The sequence below is a fragment of the Podarcis vaucheri genome (genome assembly GCF_965113315.1).
Source record: "Podarcis vaucheri genome assembly, chromosome: 8".
In the NCBI taxonomy this organism is placed as follows: domain Eukaryota; kingdom Metazoa; phylum Chordata; class Lepidosauria; order Squamata; family Lacertidae; genus Podarcis; species Podarcis vaucheri.
Window position 1 is genome coordinate 3,039,837 of NC_138766.1, and position 19,113 is coordinate 3,058,949.

Consider the following 19,113-nt stretch of genomic DNA (forward strand, 5'->3'; position numbering starts at 1 on the left):
TGGGCTCACGCGCTAAACCCTGTGGTGCCTACCCCTTCCCCCAAAGAATGAGACAAGAGACCAGAGTATGGGTTCAAATTGGCCACAACTTTATTGAGCTTTGGGAGTGGGAAACTTGGCACGGGCCTTGGCAGGTAACCCTCTCAGCCCATCTGGCTGAGGATATGCAGGCAGTTGAGGCCCAGTGAGAGGGGACTGCAAAGCGCAAACTTACACAGCATGCCCTTCCACTGACCTCGTCCTGGGAGTTTGACCTACATGCCGCCACTCTAGGGCCAGGGACTCCCGTTTTTTGCCCTTTAACGGGCCCTGCAAGCGCCGCCGCATGGGGAGGGAACATGAATGTATCCCCCTCAACTTGAGGATAGACTAAAGGATACCTTGCCAAGGCCTAAAACTGCCAAAGTTGTGACAAAATGCCACGGGAAGGCGAAACCTGGCAATGCAGGGAAAATTCCTTCCTGGTTCTGAATACAGCAACCATCATAGAATCATAGAATCATAGAATCATAGAATCATAGAGTTGGAAGAGACCACAAGGGCCATCGAGTCCAACCCCCTGCCAAGCAGGAAACACCATCAGAGCACTCCTGACATATGGTTGTCAAGCCTCTGCTTAAAGACCTCCAAAGAAGGAGACTCCACCACACTCCTTGGCAGCAAATTCCACTGTCGAACAGCTCTTACTGTCAGGAAGTTCTTCCTTATGTTTAGGTGGAATCTTCTTTCTTGTAGTTTGGATCCATTGCTCCATCTTACGACCGCAGCAGCGCCTGCTGACCTGGAATGCAAAATATTACTCTGTAAAGAAAAAAATTTCATTAACTTGATGGCCGCTGACCAAGGATGAAATTATTTGGAGGCAAGAAATTATTAATTTTCAGGGAGGGAGGGTGGGTGATCCTGGAAGGAAGAAAATCAAGTGAGGCTTGGCCACCCCCGGCCGGCCATCCATCCCTGGCTGAGGGCAGGTCAAAGGCCAAGCCAAGCAGGTGGGAGGCACCCATCCAGGTAAGCCCCCGCTCGGTGCCGCAAACCCCGCCCACCTGTAGGGAAGAGAGGGCATAAAATGTGGGTGAGGCTACACTTCTTCTTTCTTTCTGAAATGCTCCCTCTTTCTCTTTTCCCACTTGCTAGAGGTCCGAACTGATCACTTGCAGAGCAGCTCCTCCCACAGTTTATATTGCTCCCCCGTTCCAGTTCTCCCTCCCTTCTGCCCTCCTCCTCTCCCTGTGGACTCACATGAAATTAGGCTAAGGATGTATAGGGACACAGCCACAGTCTTTGAGACTGCAGGAGATACATTGCTGATTTTCATTCAAAATGGCTATATTTCTGGAATTTTTCAACTTCTTCCTGTTTGTCTTCAAATTATTTCTAATATGAATAAGCCAAAGCTGTTATTACTCTATCGGGTTTACAAGATTACAGTTGAAAATGAAAGCAAGAGGATGAAAAGTTTCTATACTTGAAAAGTAGCTATAAATGAGAGAGGAAGGAAGGTGAACGAAATGAGATGTTGTTGTGATTAGCTCTTAGCATGGATTAATAGGACAAAACATCTCTCATACCACACAAGGATGTGGCACTTTAATATTCAAAATGCTCAGTGAGAGAACACAGTCCCGAGATGAGTGTGTTAACTTTACATTTTTAATACCAAATCTTTTGTTCCGGACCTTGCACCAGCCTTCTGCATTTCTTGTTTACCTAACTAAATGTGTGAGATGAGAGCATCAGACATGTGGAAGTCATGTGGGATACAGTAAACAGCCAACAGATGGATGCTATTTATTTTGTTTTGGAGGCTTTTCATAATTTTTCATAAGTTCCAATGGTTGTTTTGCTTATGGGCTAACTCAGAGACAATTTACACGCACACACCCTCTGTGCTTATTTCCGAAATTCTAGTATGTGTCAGGCATCTGCTATTGGAAGCAAACTGAATGCATTGTACTGGCACAGAGGTTTCCAAACAGTGTGTGAAACACCCTTGGGTGCCTTATAAACTTGGCCAGGCACCTGAGAAAAATGGTAATGGTGAACTACTTCCCTTGAAAGACCGACTGCTTACCACAACTGATCTTCTCCTGCACTGCACACATAAAGGGCAGTGTTGGGTGTGTTCGGGTACAATCTCAGTTTGTGAATGGTGAGAATGAGGACCAAAGCAGATGTGATGTGGAAGATCTGTGCAGAGGCACTTTGGGAAAGGATGGAATGCTTGGGGAGATATTTATTTAACCCTCCCCCACGTTACTTTTCAGATTTAAACTCCCCTCCAAAGCTGCTATCAGCTGCTCTTCCATGATGGGTACAGCTTCAGATTGTGTGCTGTATGTGGTTTCAAATGAAGGCACAATGTGAGGGAAAGACTCAAAACTCCTCCCTCCCTGCTGTTACAGCTCTGATCCCACAGGTGATTTGATGGATAGGGAAAGATCCGGGGAGACTGGGGTTTCTTATGCCATGTCAGACTTGGCCATGAAGCCAAACAGTGCTGGCTTGTGAACTATAGATTCCTCTTCTGTGTGTGTGTGTGTGTGTGTGTGTGTGTGTAAAAATTGCTGCAATGGCCTACTAATATTGAAAGCTACCATTCTATTGGTTTCTGCAGATGTAACTTGGAAAGAGGATTCAGCACAATTTATTCTTCTTCCTTTCTGTGACCCCAGTTTCCCCTGCCCTACCTGTATTTAACTAAACGGAATTAAATCACAACATTTATAACCTGCCCTTCACTAAACGATTCCAGGTCTGAGTACATACTTAAATAAAACAATACAGCATTGATCTAAACTGCATAACATCATTAAACGTGCATAATAGTAGTAAAACAACTAAAGCAACATTCTGCAGAAGGAGGTGGTTGTCTTCAAGATATATGCCCAGACTGCTTCACCCATCCTCAAAGGCCTGGGCAAAGAGATGGATCTTTCCCTACCATTGAAAAGTATATAATGTTGGTGCACTTTCTATAATGCACCTTAGAGGGAAAGGCATTTCACAATCTGGGGGGCACCACCATCAAGGCCTTCTCAAACACCATCACCCCACCCCATGCTTAACTTGGGGGTGGGATCACAAGTACGGTTTCCCCTGCCAATCATAAAACCTGGTTGATATGGTAGAAGGCACTCTTTCAGGTATTTGGAAACAAGACATTGAAAGCTCTTTGTGTCAACCCTAAGCAAATTAAATTGTGCTTGAAAGGAAATTGGCAAACTCATGCAGATCTTTTAGAACCAGTGCTGCCTGGTCAACAGTGCACACCAGTGTTTAGGGTGCTGCACACTGCAACAGGTGCAACATCTGGACTGTCTCAAAGGGTTGCTCTGTGAAAAGCACATTACAATATTCCAGTATGACCAGAGCATGAGTAACTGTGGCCAAAATTTATTTATGCAGGTGAACCAGCTGTTGCTGCATATAGGCATGCCTCACAACTGGAGATACCTGGATTTGAAGCAACAAATATAGGTCCTGAAGCCAAGCTATATACCTGCTCTTTCAAGTGGAGGGCAACCCATTCAGACCAGGTTATCTTCCCATTTCTTACAGCTGGGAACCAACAATACACAGCAGTACCTCCATTGTGTCTGGATCCAACATCCAGCCCCTTACAGCCTTAGGTAATGCTCCAGCACCTGAATCACCTCTCCACATGCAGATGCAGTAGAGAGAAAGAGCAGGGTTTCATCAGCGTATTTATGGCACCTCATTCCAAAACCCCTGATGATGTCGTCATCCAGTAGCTTCAGGCAAAGGTTAAGCAGCCGAGGGGGGATATCCTGCATGTCACTTCCCATTGCTAGAATCCCTCTATTGCTACTCTCTATAAATGGCCTTGGAAGAAGGAACAGAACCAGTGCTTTTTTCCCCTTAAAAAAATGTTTAGGGGTACTCACATTTTGACTCAAGAAAATCACCATTTTATAGTTCAAATCAGGGGGGGGGGGGGAAATACAGTAAATGGACAAAAGTACAAAGATTCACAAAATGTTTAGGGGTATGCATCCCGCTGCATTCCCCAGGGAAAAAAGCACTGAGTGGAACCATTGGGTGCCTGCCACCGACAGTCCGTGGAAGAACTGCAGGAGAGAGAGCCCCGTGTGCCAAGGTGAGCATAGAATGGAGTTTGCCACTTCAACATCAGAGCCGCACATATTCTGGCACTCCCTTCCTGAAGCAAAGTTCATAATCATTTATGGATTGCTCCTGTTTTGGAAGGTTTGTTCATCTATAAGTAGAACATGTATTAATCAATGATTGATGAATAATATGAATATGAATAAAGCTTGCCAATATTTTCTCATAAGAAATAAAATATTGAAAAATGAAATCCCAGTGCCAACATTTTGCAGGAGGAATGAGTGACAGCACTACCAGCTCACCATGGAACAGAGCCTCAGGTGTTAGTGAGAAGAACGGGGCAGGTCTGGCAGATTTTAGGGTGGTAGCCTCACAACAGGGTTATATTTTCCTTTTCTGTGGGGCCTCAAATATATTTATTACACTTGTCTTCATGTCCTTATCTCTATATGGCCCCCAGATAATTTTTTTATCTTCTATTCTCTACTCAGTCTCAGATACCCCCCCCCAAGTGATGGCTGAACTCTTAACTGATAAATACCTGCGAATTTCACATCTGGTGGCCAAATTTGCTCTGGCAGCTAAGAAGCTTTGCTCCAGCTATGTTAATAAATTGTGATTTCAAAATTTTATGCTGTGTAATTTTAAAGATATGTTGTGTGATTTAGATGAATGTCTTAATATTTGCCCTCTGTTGTTCACAGCCTTTGTCTATATACAATAAATTGAATTGATTATGTTAGTGTCCTCCTCTCAGGCAATCTTCCTGTAGAAAGAAAAAAGGAAAAAAATCAGAGACTGGAAGAATGTAATGTAGAAAGCAGGTGTGTAAATTTAAGGAATAAGCGTGAAGGCTGGTAATGGGCCTTGTTTGTGTAAAATAACTCACCCCTTTAGGTTTTGCTGATCTTCCCTTGGAAATCCTGAGAAGGATATTACACTCTTGAAACCATGAAGCCACCCCCTAGAAATGGTAAGTCTACCCCTTTTGGCTCACTCAAGGGTACTGTATCAGTAAGAAGCCATGGAGATGTAACATTCATACTGCTCCCAAAACTATGAAATTAAAACTTGACCTAAGCCCCATTAAAATCAGTCGTCTTGGGGGGCCACTTGGGGCGCATCGGAAGATGGCTGACAATAACATCTCTACGACCCACACGAGGTAATTAAGAGGCTGTGATGGGAGTAAACAGCCTCCCTGCCCTCCCCAAGTGTGTGTGTGTGGGGGGGCTGCCCTTGTCTGCTGAGCCCTATACCACCCCCGAATTTGTGGGGGTGGGGGCACTAGGCAGAAAGCCCTTGTGCGGACTTCGGCGCTCCTGGACGCTGTCTCTGATTCGTGCCTCTAGCTGCAGCAACTTCAAAAGAAACAATTAGGAGGAAGCGAATGCACATATTTCAAGGAAGAAGGGGGAGTAAAGACTGCTAACCGAAGAGATCTCTGAGAAACAAGACGGGTCGGAGGAACAATAATAAATCATGAGAAGACACACCAAGGCTCAGTATGTTCGGCAATGGGACTGGATGGGGGAGGGGGGAAAACTTTCCTTTCTTTTCTCTATGTGATTAACCAAGAATCCCCCCCCACAAGTCACAAGTCAGAAATGCTGTTTAAATGACTTAAGCTGTGTAACCAAAGCATGTTTCAAGAAGATTGTGGAAAGCATAAGAGCTTTGGAATGACGCAGCAAAAAATAGCGTCGCCATTTTGGCAAGTTCTGTCGAAAGACTTATGTCTGGGAGGAGGAGTAGATTTGTTTTCATATTGTGGGTAAGCCTCCTCAGAGGGACTAAAGAGCGACAGATTTGCAAGATTAATGATGGAAAGAGTGCTGTTATTTATGAAGGTGATGATATATGGAAACCATCTCGGTATGATGATTGGACGAACAGAAAAATTCACACAGGATTATAATTGGTGTTTACCTGCTTAAGGAGATTATCAGAAGAGATCATAAAGAAAAAAAGAAAAATATACGAACAAGATGAGATGTGGAAACAGCAAGATAAGACTGGATAGAATTATGAACTTTATTTGGACTGATTTGGATATTAACGCAGCAGCAAGAAGATGATTGGAATTCCCCTTCGGAACTTGAAATATGGGTCCCCCCAACAAAAATTTAAAATTCGGTGTTGTAATTCGGAATTTATGTGATGTGATTTGATTTGATTTGATTGGTCGGTTAATAAAAAATATTTTTTTAAAAAAATCAGTCGTCTTGACTAATCACAATTAAGTCCAGTTCCATTGCTTTCAGTGGTACTTAACCAAGAATAAATTTTGTTCCATTGTGTCCAGTCTGTGCAAATTGCAAAAATGATGGTTTGATCATAATGGTTGTAACTTCCGAAAATATATTCCAAAAATAAGATGACCCATTAAACGTAAAATTTGCTTTTTTTAATAAAAAAGACTGAGCTGTAGAGTTCTTCAAATAATTAAGAAATAATTATTGTATTATTGTGACAATTACCTATGATTTCTATTATCAGAAATCTGTCTCTTAATTAGACGGTCACCAAATTTCTTTCTCTCAGTGTAGAAATGGGTATTTTCTAATTGTCTTCTTCTTAACTGGGTTTGTGTCTTAGAAAACAAAAAATTACGCTCCATGAAAAATTGGCCTCCTAAGCAGGATGCAAACACTGCCCTCCCATAAAACACAAATCTTGCATTCAGATTTTAGTTATTGTCCCATAGGTAGGATGAGGAGCAAGAGACTGTTTTACATTAATGGCAGATATTTGTTTACAATTATTTTCATGGAACTGCTGCTGTTGCCCCAGCTGCTGCCCCTGCAACCCACGCCACCAGTGGCTTCCCAGTGCTACTGGCCACGTCTGGCATCTAAACCAGCCATTCAGGGCAGAACCTTGAGGAGCTGGGTTCACTACAATGTGGGTGAAGATAGAGGGAACATCCTAAATGCAATGGAAATGGTCTGAATACAGATTCAGGACAGATTCAGGACAGAACATCTCAACATGCAGTGAAGGTGTAGGCCAATGTAACAATGTACGTTGTTTGACCATGCATTCACTACATTATGACATTCTTTTCAGGGAAGGGCCAGGGCACATTGGAAGAGCCTCTGCCTTGTGTGCAGAAGGTCCCGTCTTCAATCCCCAGCATCTCCAGGTAGGGCTGGGGGATACTCACTGTCTGAAAGGGTTGCTGCCAGTCAGTGTAGACAATACTGAGACAGATGCAACGCTGTGTCTGATTCTGTATGAAGCAATTTCCTGTTTTCCTCTGCACTGAACATCCAGGACAAAAAACTATGGTAGCAGCTGACCGTTTATGCAGAAGTACAGAGGGAGAGCCCGGCTGGATCAGGCCAGTGCCCCATCTAGCCCAGCAGCCTGTTCTCCCAGTGGCCAGTCAGATGGCTGTGGGATGCCCAGGAGCAGGGCCTGAGCACAAGAGCACGCTTCCCTCCTGTGGCTTCTGGCAGCTGGCATTCAGAAGCGTCTTGGCTAGGAGTCCTTGATAGCCTTTACCTCCATGAATTTGTTGAATCTCATTTCGAAGCCATCACTGCTTCCCTTAGAAACAAACTCCATAGTCTAACAATACATTGTGTGAAAAGGTACTTTCTTTTATATGTCCTAAATCTTCCAACATTCAGCTTCATTGGATGCAGTGGCTGACCTTGGGGTCTCAAATTTCAGTGGCAACCTGTGCAATGCCAAAATTCGGCGTGTGCACACCCTGCCTCTCACCTTGCATTCTACATCATAGTTGCAGCGCCCTCTGAGACACCCCTGAGGCAAACCTGTCACACTCCCCTTCTGTTCCACCTGTCAGAAAATGAGAAATGTTTCCGAGTTACAAAAAACAAAGATGGAGTTATAATGGTGAACTCTATGCTGAGTGGGCCAACACTGATATGTGTGAGCTGATCAGTTTGGTTAGGCAAATGTTTGGGGAGCCGAGGGGTCCGTGATGACAACGCAAAGGCAGCCCGGCCCCTTGTTGGTTTAAACTATAGGGATTTAAAAACACCACACATGTCCCTGTATTTTGAAGGGGTCGTGTCAGCTCAGGAATGACCCCTTAAATTCTCAGATATAAATTACTGGAACTGCTCAACAGCAGTGTTTTGGAGCAAACCTTTGGAGGTATCAGACAGAAGGTACAAGGCAATTCTATTGAGGTTACATTTCTCCTTGTATGCTATTTTAATATCATGCTAGAATTTTATCTGCCTTTTCTCTTTCTTTTAAATAAAGAATATTAAAATTAAAAGCATCGTTTTAAAAAAAACTTTTCTTAAATCTCAAACTTTTAATAATCTGTTTACTGAGCTTGATGTTAAAGCAGCTGAGACTCTGTTGTGGTCAGGCCCAAGAGCTTTGAAGCATTTGTAAAGATATTCATGGGCTCCACTAGCCTTTGGTAGCCTTTCTTTAGGGGAAAAGAAAGCTTCCTGGCAAGACATTAGGAGATGAATGCAAATAGATACAACCTCAATTTGCTCATCGAAGCTACTCCACAATCCAGTGTAATCAGTGGTTTCTGTATATTAATCCCCATAGTTTCCTTTTCCTTTCTTCTTCCAAAGTTCAGGACAAGCTCACGGTTTGCCTATCAGCATGTAATTTCCACCCACTCTGTGATGTTCTAGCTTTTTGAAAGAGAGAGCTAAACCTCCCCCCACAAGTGTTTATTGGGACCTAACAGCAATGTAAAGCTATAACAGGATTAATCAGTCCCTAGGTACCATTTACAGGAAAGCCATTATGGATTCTTACACTTTGCAAAAGAGACTCCCTGGAACAGTCACACTACACTGTAGATGTGGATCTCAGATTCACTATATGGAGCTGCTGGAAAGAAAACAGAGATTAACACCTCTGAGGATCCCTGGGGACTCTGAAAGATTGCACTTCCTCAACCAAAAAAGGGGGCTTGGCTTGAAATTTCCTGCTGCAATTGCTTTGTTTCTCACACCTGCCAGAGATCCATTTTCTTGATTGAGAAAATTCAGGGCGTTTTCTTTTCTTTTCTTCTTAAACTTTCACATGCATTTAAAGAAAAGGATATGAGTGGTGTCATGAATACAAATGGATCCAACCTTCACTGGATCTACAAAAGGAACTGGATTCCCAGACCAGCCTCAGCTACAAATGTTCCAAATTTTCATTGAAGCTGATACACGTTTATTTGTTTGAAAACACTACTTGTACCCTGCTGTAAATAGCACTTTCAGAAAATCAGTGTCACAAAAGTACACATTGCATAACTGCAACCACACTATAGTACAGAAGAAACCATAAAAGCAACAGGTCACAAAGAGGCAAAATGCAACCATCTGATGCGGTAAAACCCAGCAATCAAATAGGTCACCCAAAGAAACAAGAGAGCCTTTACTTGGCACCAAAAATATAACAATAAAGTTCTCAAGTGGGTCGCTGTGAGCCACTGGACTTTCACAACCAGAACAGGCCATGTCCCTGGTGGCCAGACGGGTGGTGGCATCTGGAGAAGACTGTCATTGAAGAATTTAGCTCCTGGGTTGGTTCATAAGAGAGTAAGGATCCCCCAGGTACCCTCATGGTTCTGGACCAGGGTTGGGCAGGAGGTAGATCTGGGTCTACTGGTAGATCTCTGAGTGATTGGCACTAGATCTGCAATAGTTTCTTGCTACTAATTTTTTGAATAACTTCTCCCATCTAATTTAGGCTGCTGAAATGAGGTGCCAGCGCTTAATGGCGGTCCTACCTCCGAGCTCCGGAGAAGGACTGCTCCGCAAGTTTGGGTCTTACCCGCTACGGCGAGCGGGGGACCCCTAAAATCTCAGGCGCTGAAGCCTGAGAACAAGGAGATTCGGTGGGCACCTTTGCGCCCCCCGGTACTGCGAAAGAGCCTTTTTAAAGGCTACGGAGCGGCATCGGGAGTGAGCGCGGTGCTGAGAGTCGTCACCCAGCCTGCGGAGTGAAGCCACGTCGCCATAAGCGGAGAGCGCCGATTCCTTCCTGAAAGAAAATTTGGACTGAATTCCCGTGAGTAGGAATTGAAAACAATTGGGACCCTTCAAATTCTGAAAATCGGACTAAAAGCGGGGAGGTTAAATTAAGGAAGTCTCCCTCCCCCCGACTGCATGAAAGTGAAAGCAACGGAACTCTAAATCTGCATCCGTTGAAACTTGCTTTTATATAACTAAACCGGACACTCAGACCTTAGATCTCCCCTCTAGCTAGCAGGGCAGAGGGGAGGTGAAAGAGACTTTAGTAACTGCACGACCTATTTACAGTAAAAATCCTCTGCTGTCTCAGCTAACAAAAGTATGAAACGGTCTGCCTTTTAGGACAATAGGACACTGAACTGACTTCCTCCTGTAAAAGTGATACTGCGATACAAAGTTTATACAGTGCCTGGCTACAGTACATCACAAGATGAAACAGTATATACTGGGAAACTGTGGTAATTTGTAGCTACAAGCCTCCAGTTATACTTGCTTTAACTGTGTTAAAAAACTTTTCTTCTTACATCCTTGGATATTCTCCTTTGTCTTTGTACTTGGACATTTTACTTTTGGCCATTTTGATTTGCTCCCTCTAGAGGGTAAAGTAAAACTTGGCACAGCTTGGGACAGTGGAATTTTCCAACGGGGAATAGCTTCCGTGGGAAACGACCTTGACATGAGTGGCTCACAAGAAGAGATAGTTACAAGAGCCAAGACCAAGCAACAACAACAACAACAGCTGCAGCAACAGACAAAGAAAAGAGGCTCAATTTCAGGCGTAACTACTGGATCTGCAGGAACAACAGGACAAGAAAAAGGGACAGCTGTCTCTATGGATGCCGTGACAGAAGCCCTGCTTAAAATAAATCAATCTTTGGAGTCTCTGACAAAACAGACTTCAGAAAATACACAAAAATTAACAGAAATATCAGTAAGACTAAACCAGAATACAGAATCAATAAATAAATTGGTGGAGGAAAATGCTACCACGCGTAAAATTGCTGAAGATGCCAAAGTTACCGCTGAAGGGACACAAGAGAAATTAGAGCCGATCGCTAAGAAGGTTTATGAACACGACGCAACTTTGGCCTTGTGGGAGTTACAGAGAAAAGAGAGAAACTTAAAATTAAGACTGATTCCAGAGAATGAAGGAGACAATCTCACGGAATATCTGACACGGGAGTTTGTTGACTGCTGGGATCTTGAAGAAGACGAATTCAAAATTACAACAGCTTTCAGACTGGGCAAAAAGCAGGACAGAAAGACCCCGAGAGATTGCCTGATTACATTTAGATCCAAGGACGAAAGAGACAAAATATTAGGACTACACTTTGAAAAGGCCTTGCAAATTGGAAACTCAGCTATACAGATCTTCAAAGATATTCCAAAATATATTCTGGATTTAAGAAACTTCTACAAGGATTTGGCTCTTCTGCTGAAGAAAAACTCTATCCGTTTTAGGTGGGAATTTCCACAAGGACTGTCATTTGATTACAGGGGAAAGAAGGTGAAGATAAAGACTATTCAAGACAAGGACAAATTTTTGGCAAGAAATCAGGAGGACCTACAGAAGGGGACAGTGGACGTACTTGCAGAACAGAGGAGAGTACTAGACATTTTGAATCTCTCGTTTGGACAAAAACCACCACCATCAGAAGAAGAGCAACAACTTGGAGCTGTTGGAGGAGCTTCAGAAAAATAATAAGATGGCTCTGCAATTCCTTAGTTGGAATTGTAATGGACTTAATGGGCCTCTGAAGAGAAGACAAGTGTTTCATATTTTGAACAGAGAACAACTGGACTTGATATGTCTACAAGAAACTCACATAACTAGAGCCCATAGAAGACTACTTATAAATAAAAGACTAGGACAAGAATTTATTGCATCAGATAAAGTTAAGAAAAGAGGAGTTGTAATATATGTGAAAGAGAAATGGGCCCCAAAAATGATATTTAAAGATGAACAAGGGAGATATCTGGCAGTGGAGATACAAGTACAAGGAGAAAAATTCTTAGTTGTGGGAATCTATGCACCAAATGAAGGTAAATCTGACTTCTTTAAGAGACTTCATGAAACTCTGATGGACTATCTGGATTACAATATGATAATCATGGGAGACATGAATGGTGTGGTCTCCACTAACATGGACAAGGCACAAAGACTAACAGTTAGCAAGGAAGGGAGACTTCCTAAGACTTTTTTCGAAATGACGGAAAACATGGATTTGATAGATATATGGAGAACAAGGAACCCTCTGGAGAGAGAGGGAACCTTTTTCTCTCAAGCAATGATGACCTGGACCAGAATCGATCAAATTTGGATTACTAGTGGTATGGCTCCAAAGGTTAAGAAGGTGGAAATCTGCCCAAAAACTTGCTCCGACCATAATGCCGTGAGGATGGAGATGAAACTTACAACAACTGGTCAATTCAGATGGAGAATGAATGACACCCTCTTTCGAGATAAGGAGATCCTTATGAAGGCCCAAAAAACCCTAAAAGACTATTTTGAAATAAATTTGAGGACCGACGTGGAAAAGAGAGTGATCTGGGACGCAAGTAAAGCAGTGATGAGAGGCTTCTTGATTCAACAAAATTCAATAAAGAGAAAAAAACAAAATGAGAAAAAAGAAAAGATTTTGGAAAAGATAAAGGAAGGAGAGAAAAAATTAAGAACAAAACCAAAGTCCCAGGAGATTCTAAGAGAGATCAAGTTATATCAAACACAATATATGGAATTGATGAACCAAGAGATTGAATGGAAGATAAAACAAATGAAACAAAAGACATTTGAATCAGCAAATAAATGTGGCAAACTTCTGGCATGGCAATTGAAGAAAAGGCAGAAATTGAATACGGTTACAAGCCTAGAAGTGGATGGAAAGAATATATCTAAACCTAATGAAATTAGAAACTGTTTTTTGAGTTATTTTAAAAAGCTATATATTCAAGGTTCGCAAAATGAAGAAGATATAGACAAATTCCTTGATAAATATGGATTACAAAAAATCTCTCATCAAAGTAAGATGGATCTGAACCAGAGAATATCAGAACAAGAGATAGAGGCCGCCATTCAGAACATGCAACTGGGCAAATCTCCAGGACCAGATGGACTGACTTCTAGATATTACAAATCGTTGAAGGAATGGTTGACTCAACCATTAAAAGAAGTTTGTAATGAGATCCTTGAGGGAAAGAAGGCACCTGAATCGTGGAAAGAAGCATATATTTCACTCATACCAAAGACAGAGACTGAAAAGACTCAACTGAAGAACTACCGCCCAATATCACTACTTAATGTGGATTATAAAATTTTTGCAGACATTTTGGCAAAAAGATTTAAAAGAGTGTTGATGGAAAGGATTCATAAGAACCAAGCAGGCTTTCTCCCTAAAAGACACCTGGCAGACAATGTAAGGAATGTAATAGACATTTTGGAAAAGCTAGAGGTGAATATAAACACTAAAGCAGTATTGATTTTTGTGGACGCGGAGAAAGCCTTTGATAATATTTCTTGGAGCTTTATGATGAAGAACCTTCATGGGATGGGGGTAGGCCAAGGTTTTGAGAATGGTATGGCTGCAGTATATTCTGAACAAAAGGCTAAATTGATTGTAAACAACGTAGTAACTGAGGAGCTTAAGATAGAAAAAGGAACACGACAGGGGTGCCCAATTTCCCCATTACTTTTTATTTCAGTTCTGGAGGTGTTGCTGAATATGATAAGGAATGACCAGCAGGTTAAAGGAGTGCAGGTCGGAGCTAAACATTACAAGTTAAGAGCGTTTGCAGATGACTTAGTATTGACTTTACAAGAGCCAATCACTAGTACGAAAAAGGTTCTAGAAATAATACAACAGTTTGGCCAGGTGGCTGGATTTAAGTTGAATAAACAAAAAACCAAAGTTTTAGGAAAAAACTTAACAGATATGGAAAAGGAGAAATTCCAAGAAGAGACAGGGCTGACAGTGGTTAAGAAGGTCAAATACCTAGGGGTTTATTTGACATCTAAAAATGTGAATTTGTATAAGGACAATTATGAAAAATGTTGGTCAGAAATCAAAAAAGATCTAGAAATATGGTCAAATTTGAAATTGTCAATGTTAGGCCGAATTGCGGTGATCAAAATGAATGTATTGCCTAGAATGTTATTTTTGTTTCAGACCTTGCAGATTCTTGACAAGATGGAATGTTTTAAGAGGTGGCAGAAAGATATTTCGAAATTTGTCTGGCAGGGCAAAAAGCCCAGAATTAAATTTAAAATATTGACAGATGCAAAAGAAAGAGGGGGGTTTGCCCTGCCGGACTTAAAATTGTACTATGAGGCAGCAGCTTTTTGCTGGCTGAAAGAATGGATGCTCCTCGAGAATACGGACATTTTGGATCTGGAGGGTTTTAACAATGCTTTTGGTTGGCATGCATATTTATGGTATGACAAAGCTAATAGTGCTTTTAAAAATCATATTGTTAGGAAAGCACTATATAATGTTTGGACAAGATATAAAGATCTGTTGGAAAACAAAACCCCTAGATGGGTGTCACCAGTGGAGGCTAAAGCAGTGAAGAAACTCAATATGGAGGTCGGATGGCCGAAGTATTGGGAAATTTTGGAACAGGATGGAGATAAGCTTAAACTACAAAGCCAGGAGAAATTGAAACATAAAGTACAAAATTGGTTTCAATACCGTCAAATAATGGAGTTTTTTAAACAGGATAGGAAAATTGGCTTCCAGGTGGAAAAATCAAAACTAGAAACTGAGTTATTAGAACCCAATACTAAGATTTTATCTAGAATGTATAACTTGTTGCTGAAATGGAATACACAGGACGAAACAGTCAAATCGGTTATGATCAAGTGGGCACAGGATGTTGGGCACAATATCATGTCAGCTGACTGGGAATGGTTATGGAACACCGGTATTAAATTCACGGCATGTAATGCCCTAAAGGAAAATATTATGAAAATGGTTTATAGGTGGTACATGACCCCAGTCAAGCTGGCAAAAATTTACCATTTGCCCGATAATAAATGTTGGAAATGTAGAGAGACTGAAGGTACCTTCTATCACCTCTGGTGGACGTGCCCGAAGATTAAGGCTTTCTGGGAAATGATCTATAATGAAATGAAAAAGGTACTTAAATGTACTTTTCCTAAAAAGCCAGAGGCCTTTCTCTTGGGCATTGTCGGCCAATTGGTGTCCAAAGGGGATAGAACTTTTTTTATGTATGCCACAACAGCAGCAAGAATACTCATCGCAAAGTATTGGAAGACACAAGATCTACCCACTTTGGAAGAATGGCAGATGAAAGTGATGGACTATATGACATTGGCTGAGATGACAGACAGAATCCGCGACCAACGAAAGGAGACGGTGGAAGAAGAATGGAGAAAATTTAAAAGTTACCTTAAGGACTATTATAAACTCAATGAATGTTAAAGTGTTGTGGTTTTCAGAGACAAAGGGATACAGTGGTATAAGGTCAGAATATAGAAAAGACTAAGATGACAGAGGTTGGAAGTAACAATTGGGAGTTGCTAAAAATTATGGACATTGGGATGCAGAAAGGGGGGGGGAGGGGAAGTCCAAGAAAAGAGGTTTATGAAAATATGGTATGAAACTATACGTGTATGTTTGTCTTTTTAAGTGTTTGTTTGTTATTTAAAAACTTTGTAAAACCAATAAAAATTATATATATATATATAAAAAATGAAATGAGGAAAGCTAACCAGGAGTTGATTTCTGTTGGGAAAGACTGATCAGGTTCAGAATGTGTCCAGAGGCACCTGTTATTTTACACTTGGCTCTGGTTGGTAGATTCTAGGGTTCTGGGGGGGGGGGGGAACGGGACCATAGTTCCAACAAACTTGAACTCTACCCACACCTGTACTAGACAACTTATGGCTTTATAAATAAAACCCAGCAGGAATCCACATGGGTGGTATGGACATGAAGGCAACAGTGGCTATTTGGGAGAGGAGAGCTCTGGGTCACCAGGGAAGTGAATTGGGATTCAGTTTAGGCCAGACAGAAGGAAACACTTCTTGGCCTAAAAAACAAAAACAAAAATGTTTATGGGATTGGCACCTGCCCAGCTGCTCAGAAAACTGAGGCAATTTTTGAAGAGTGTTTAAAAAAAAAAAAAAGAAATCAAGGGGTGTATCAATTTTATGAAATAAATAAATAAATGTGGAGATGACCCCTGAGTTTCAGAGGCTTGCTTTGGCAGGGCCATGCTACAAGCTATAGGTTCCTCGGGTGCTCATTGATGTGCAAGGGAGTGATGAGGTGGAGGGGCCCTTTCAGAAAAACCAGAGGGGGGCCCCGTTCCTTTCCTAGCTGGCACTGACCTGGTTTTTCAGGTAAGGGGAAAAAGGCAGGGCTCCCTTCTTTTCAGTGGACGGCACCTGGCAAACTGTAGTGAGCGCCGCTTGTTTGCCTGCCCGCCTTTCCCCTGCCGTGTCTGAACAATGGAAGGAGACAAATGGGATTCCTCTCTGAAGAATCACCCTTTTCCTTGCAGCTCCAGGTGCAGAAGCAGCACCTGCCCACTGATGCAGCCGCTGAATTGCCCTGCCAACAAGCCAGCCAATCCAGTGGCTCTGCTTCGCGCGCGGCGGTGGGGGGGGGGAGACCCGCTTTTCAGAGTGTTTCAGACAATTTATAATTATTCCACTTCAGGAGCATCAAAATCTCGGAGCTGCTCACATGTCCTACACATACTGATCCCTATTATTAAAGGAAAGGAAAGATCCCCCAATAGGTGGTTGATAACGTCGGCGCACGTGCAGTTGTTCTTTTCAAACCACACTTAAAGTGATCAGAGATGCGCCTCTTTGACGCATCATTAGGGTTCGCGCAAGAGAACTGCACAGCGGAGTCTATACGTAGGAGCCAATTCCTAGGGGCCGAAGTCCCTTCAGGCCCCCCCTTAAATATTTGAGGTGGCCGTCCACCCCCAAGTTGATGGGCACTGCCATTCAAATGGTGTACGTGCGCCAAGTCTTGTGATCGGTTAGGCAGGGCGGGACTTACCTGCCGTCCCGTCCTCCCAACGTTTTAGTCAATTCTTTAGTCTATTCTTTGCTGTGATATATATACATATATTAAAAAGTAACAGAAAGGCAACAAATACTTATTGTTGCTTTGTTTTTGAACAAAGCTCGTTCACTTTGATGAGGGCTTGGTGAGTTTCTGAATCCCTCCCCCGTCCGAAGTGGCCCCTTCCTCGCCCACGAACCCAAATACTGTAGGTTGATTTTGGAAGTTAAGTCCACCTGAATGCATGGGAGATCAAGGAGCGAGCCAGGAAGTCCTCGATTGGTGGCGCTCGGGAAAGGTCCTCGCCAAGACCCAGCCTCCTGCCCTCGAAAACCGCCGGGAAAGCATTGCTATAATAGGCTGACTTCTGACTGAGATCGCGCGCCTGCGAAGCGCTTTGAAGGGAAGAAAGCGCTAATGGCACATTCGAGGAGAGATCGCTTTCCAGTGGCAACCTTGCTCACACGAATGCCATCTTTTAAACAAGAGAGCAGACATTTCCCCATTAAAGCAAACCCTGGATCGCTTGCTCCTTTCATCCGAGAAAGCTCCAGCATCTTTTCCATGCGCAGCCTTGATTCTGGTAGTACTTCCCTAGGAATAAGAAAAAAGCGCCTTTGAGCAATACATTTCCTGCTCGGCGACAGCAGCTCTTGATCATAATTCTGGAATAGACTACCAGACCTGCCTGAACAGCAGGCCTTCATCTTAGACCAAAGGAGGGGGCCTTGTGGCGCTGCAGGTGACACTGAATTCCATCTCCCATCAGCACCTGTCCGCCCGGCAAATGGTCAGGGATGGTGGGAAGTGGAGTCCAGCGACACCTGGAGGTCATCCGTTCCCCCAACTCTCCTTGAGAGCTTACATGCTTTAGTGCGGGATCCAGCCAGAACGAGGTACTTTGAAGGCCTCGGATTTGAAAGGGGTGGAACGTTTCTCTCCTGCTGAAACAAGAGGGCATTTCAGCTGCTTCTGGCGGAAGAGAGGGCACTGCTGCCTGCCGGCCCACCACAGGGTGCAACTCCACGCGAAGCACTTTCAAGTCCCACAGAGCCTTTGCACGCAGAGAGACGCCCAAGTCTCCCGCTGAAACGTGCGGGACGATGGCGCAGCTCCGAAGCGCATTCCCGTCCCGACAATTTCAACAGAAATTGCCGGGGGAGTCACGCTCTGTAGACGCTTCCTGCGTTCCTGGAAGCCAACAGAGTTGACTGTGGCGATCCTGGAGCCTCGGGCCCCTTGAACGTCGCCGGGCTAAGGTCTCCGTGAGGCCAACCTGCCGGCTCAAAGCTGGTTCCCTCAATCCGCTGAAGCCCTTTGCTCTGGGGTCGCCTGCCCGCTCCTTTCTTCGTGCGCGCCCGCCCGCTCCTTCGCTTGCGCGCGCTGCCAAGGCGCCTCTGTGCGGTTGGCCGACCGAGTTCCTGCCAGTCTTTCTTCAGCGGTTCGCCTAGAACATTTCGCACTAGCCCAGCTGGGTGACTTCGAGGCGCTTTGCTTTAGTTACGAAATGTTGGCGATGGGTCACCCTTAGGGTGTCGGGTACACCTGGCCAGCTCCTGCTGGCCGCCTGCTCTGAAGGCAGGTCGGGGGCGGCGGTGGATGCCCAGGGCGCGAGGCCCTTCCGGGTGGCCAGGAGCACAAGGGGGTCGCGGGAGAACTGCTTTGCTGCTGCACCAAAGGGCCGCGTTCTGTTTCTGACGCCATTTCCTGTTGGTTGTCCAGAGCAGTAGGTACTCAAAGATATACTGCTCCTGAGCGCAGAGGTCCCATTTTAGCTGTCACTGCACCAATCAATCTTCTATTGAAATCTTTAGCAGAGTTAGAACTAGGGAAATGAAATGCCTTCCTTACGACCCCCGCCCGCTCGCCCTTTATGCCAAGCGAATAGTTTGGGAAGTGGATGGAAATTATTATGGCTAGGCCAATGTGATTACTATCAGCCTAGTTCCTCTGGAAGTTTTGAAATCCAAGCATTTCAACCGAAGTCGAAAGTATGGACTATGGCT

At 43.6% G+C, this 19,113-nt stretch overlaps 1 long non-coding RNA gene across 1 annotated transcript; it reads right to left on the reverse strand.

The window, feature by feature from the left end:
• Positions 1–17,198: 17,198 nt before the first annotated feature.
• LOC309539844 lies at positions 17,199–18,747 on the reverse strand. Its single transcript, XR_014222993.1, has 2 exons — positions 17,973–18,747; positions 17,199–17,701 (listed from the first exon to the last, which is right to left on the reverse strand). It is a non-coding gene; the product is annotated as an uncharacterized lncRNA (long non-coding RNA).
• Positions 18,748–19,113: the final 366 nt, after the last annotated feature.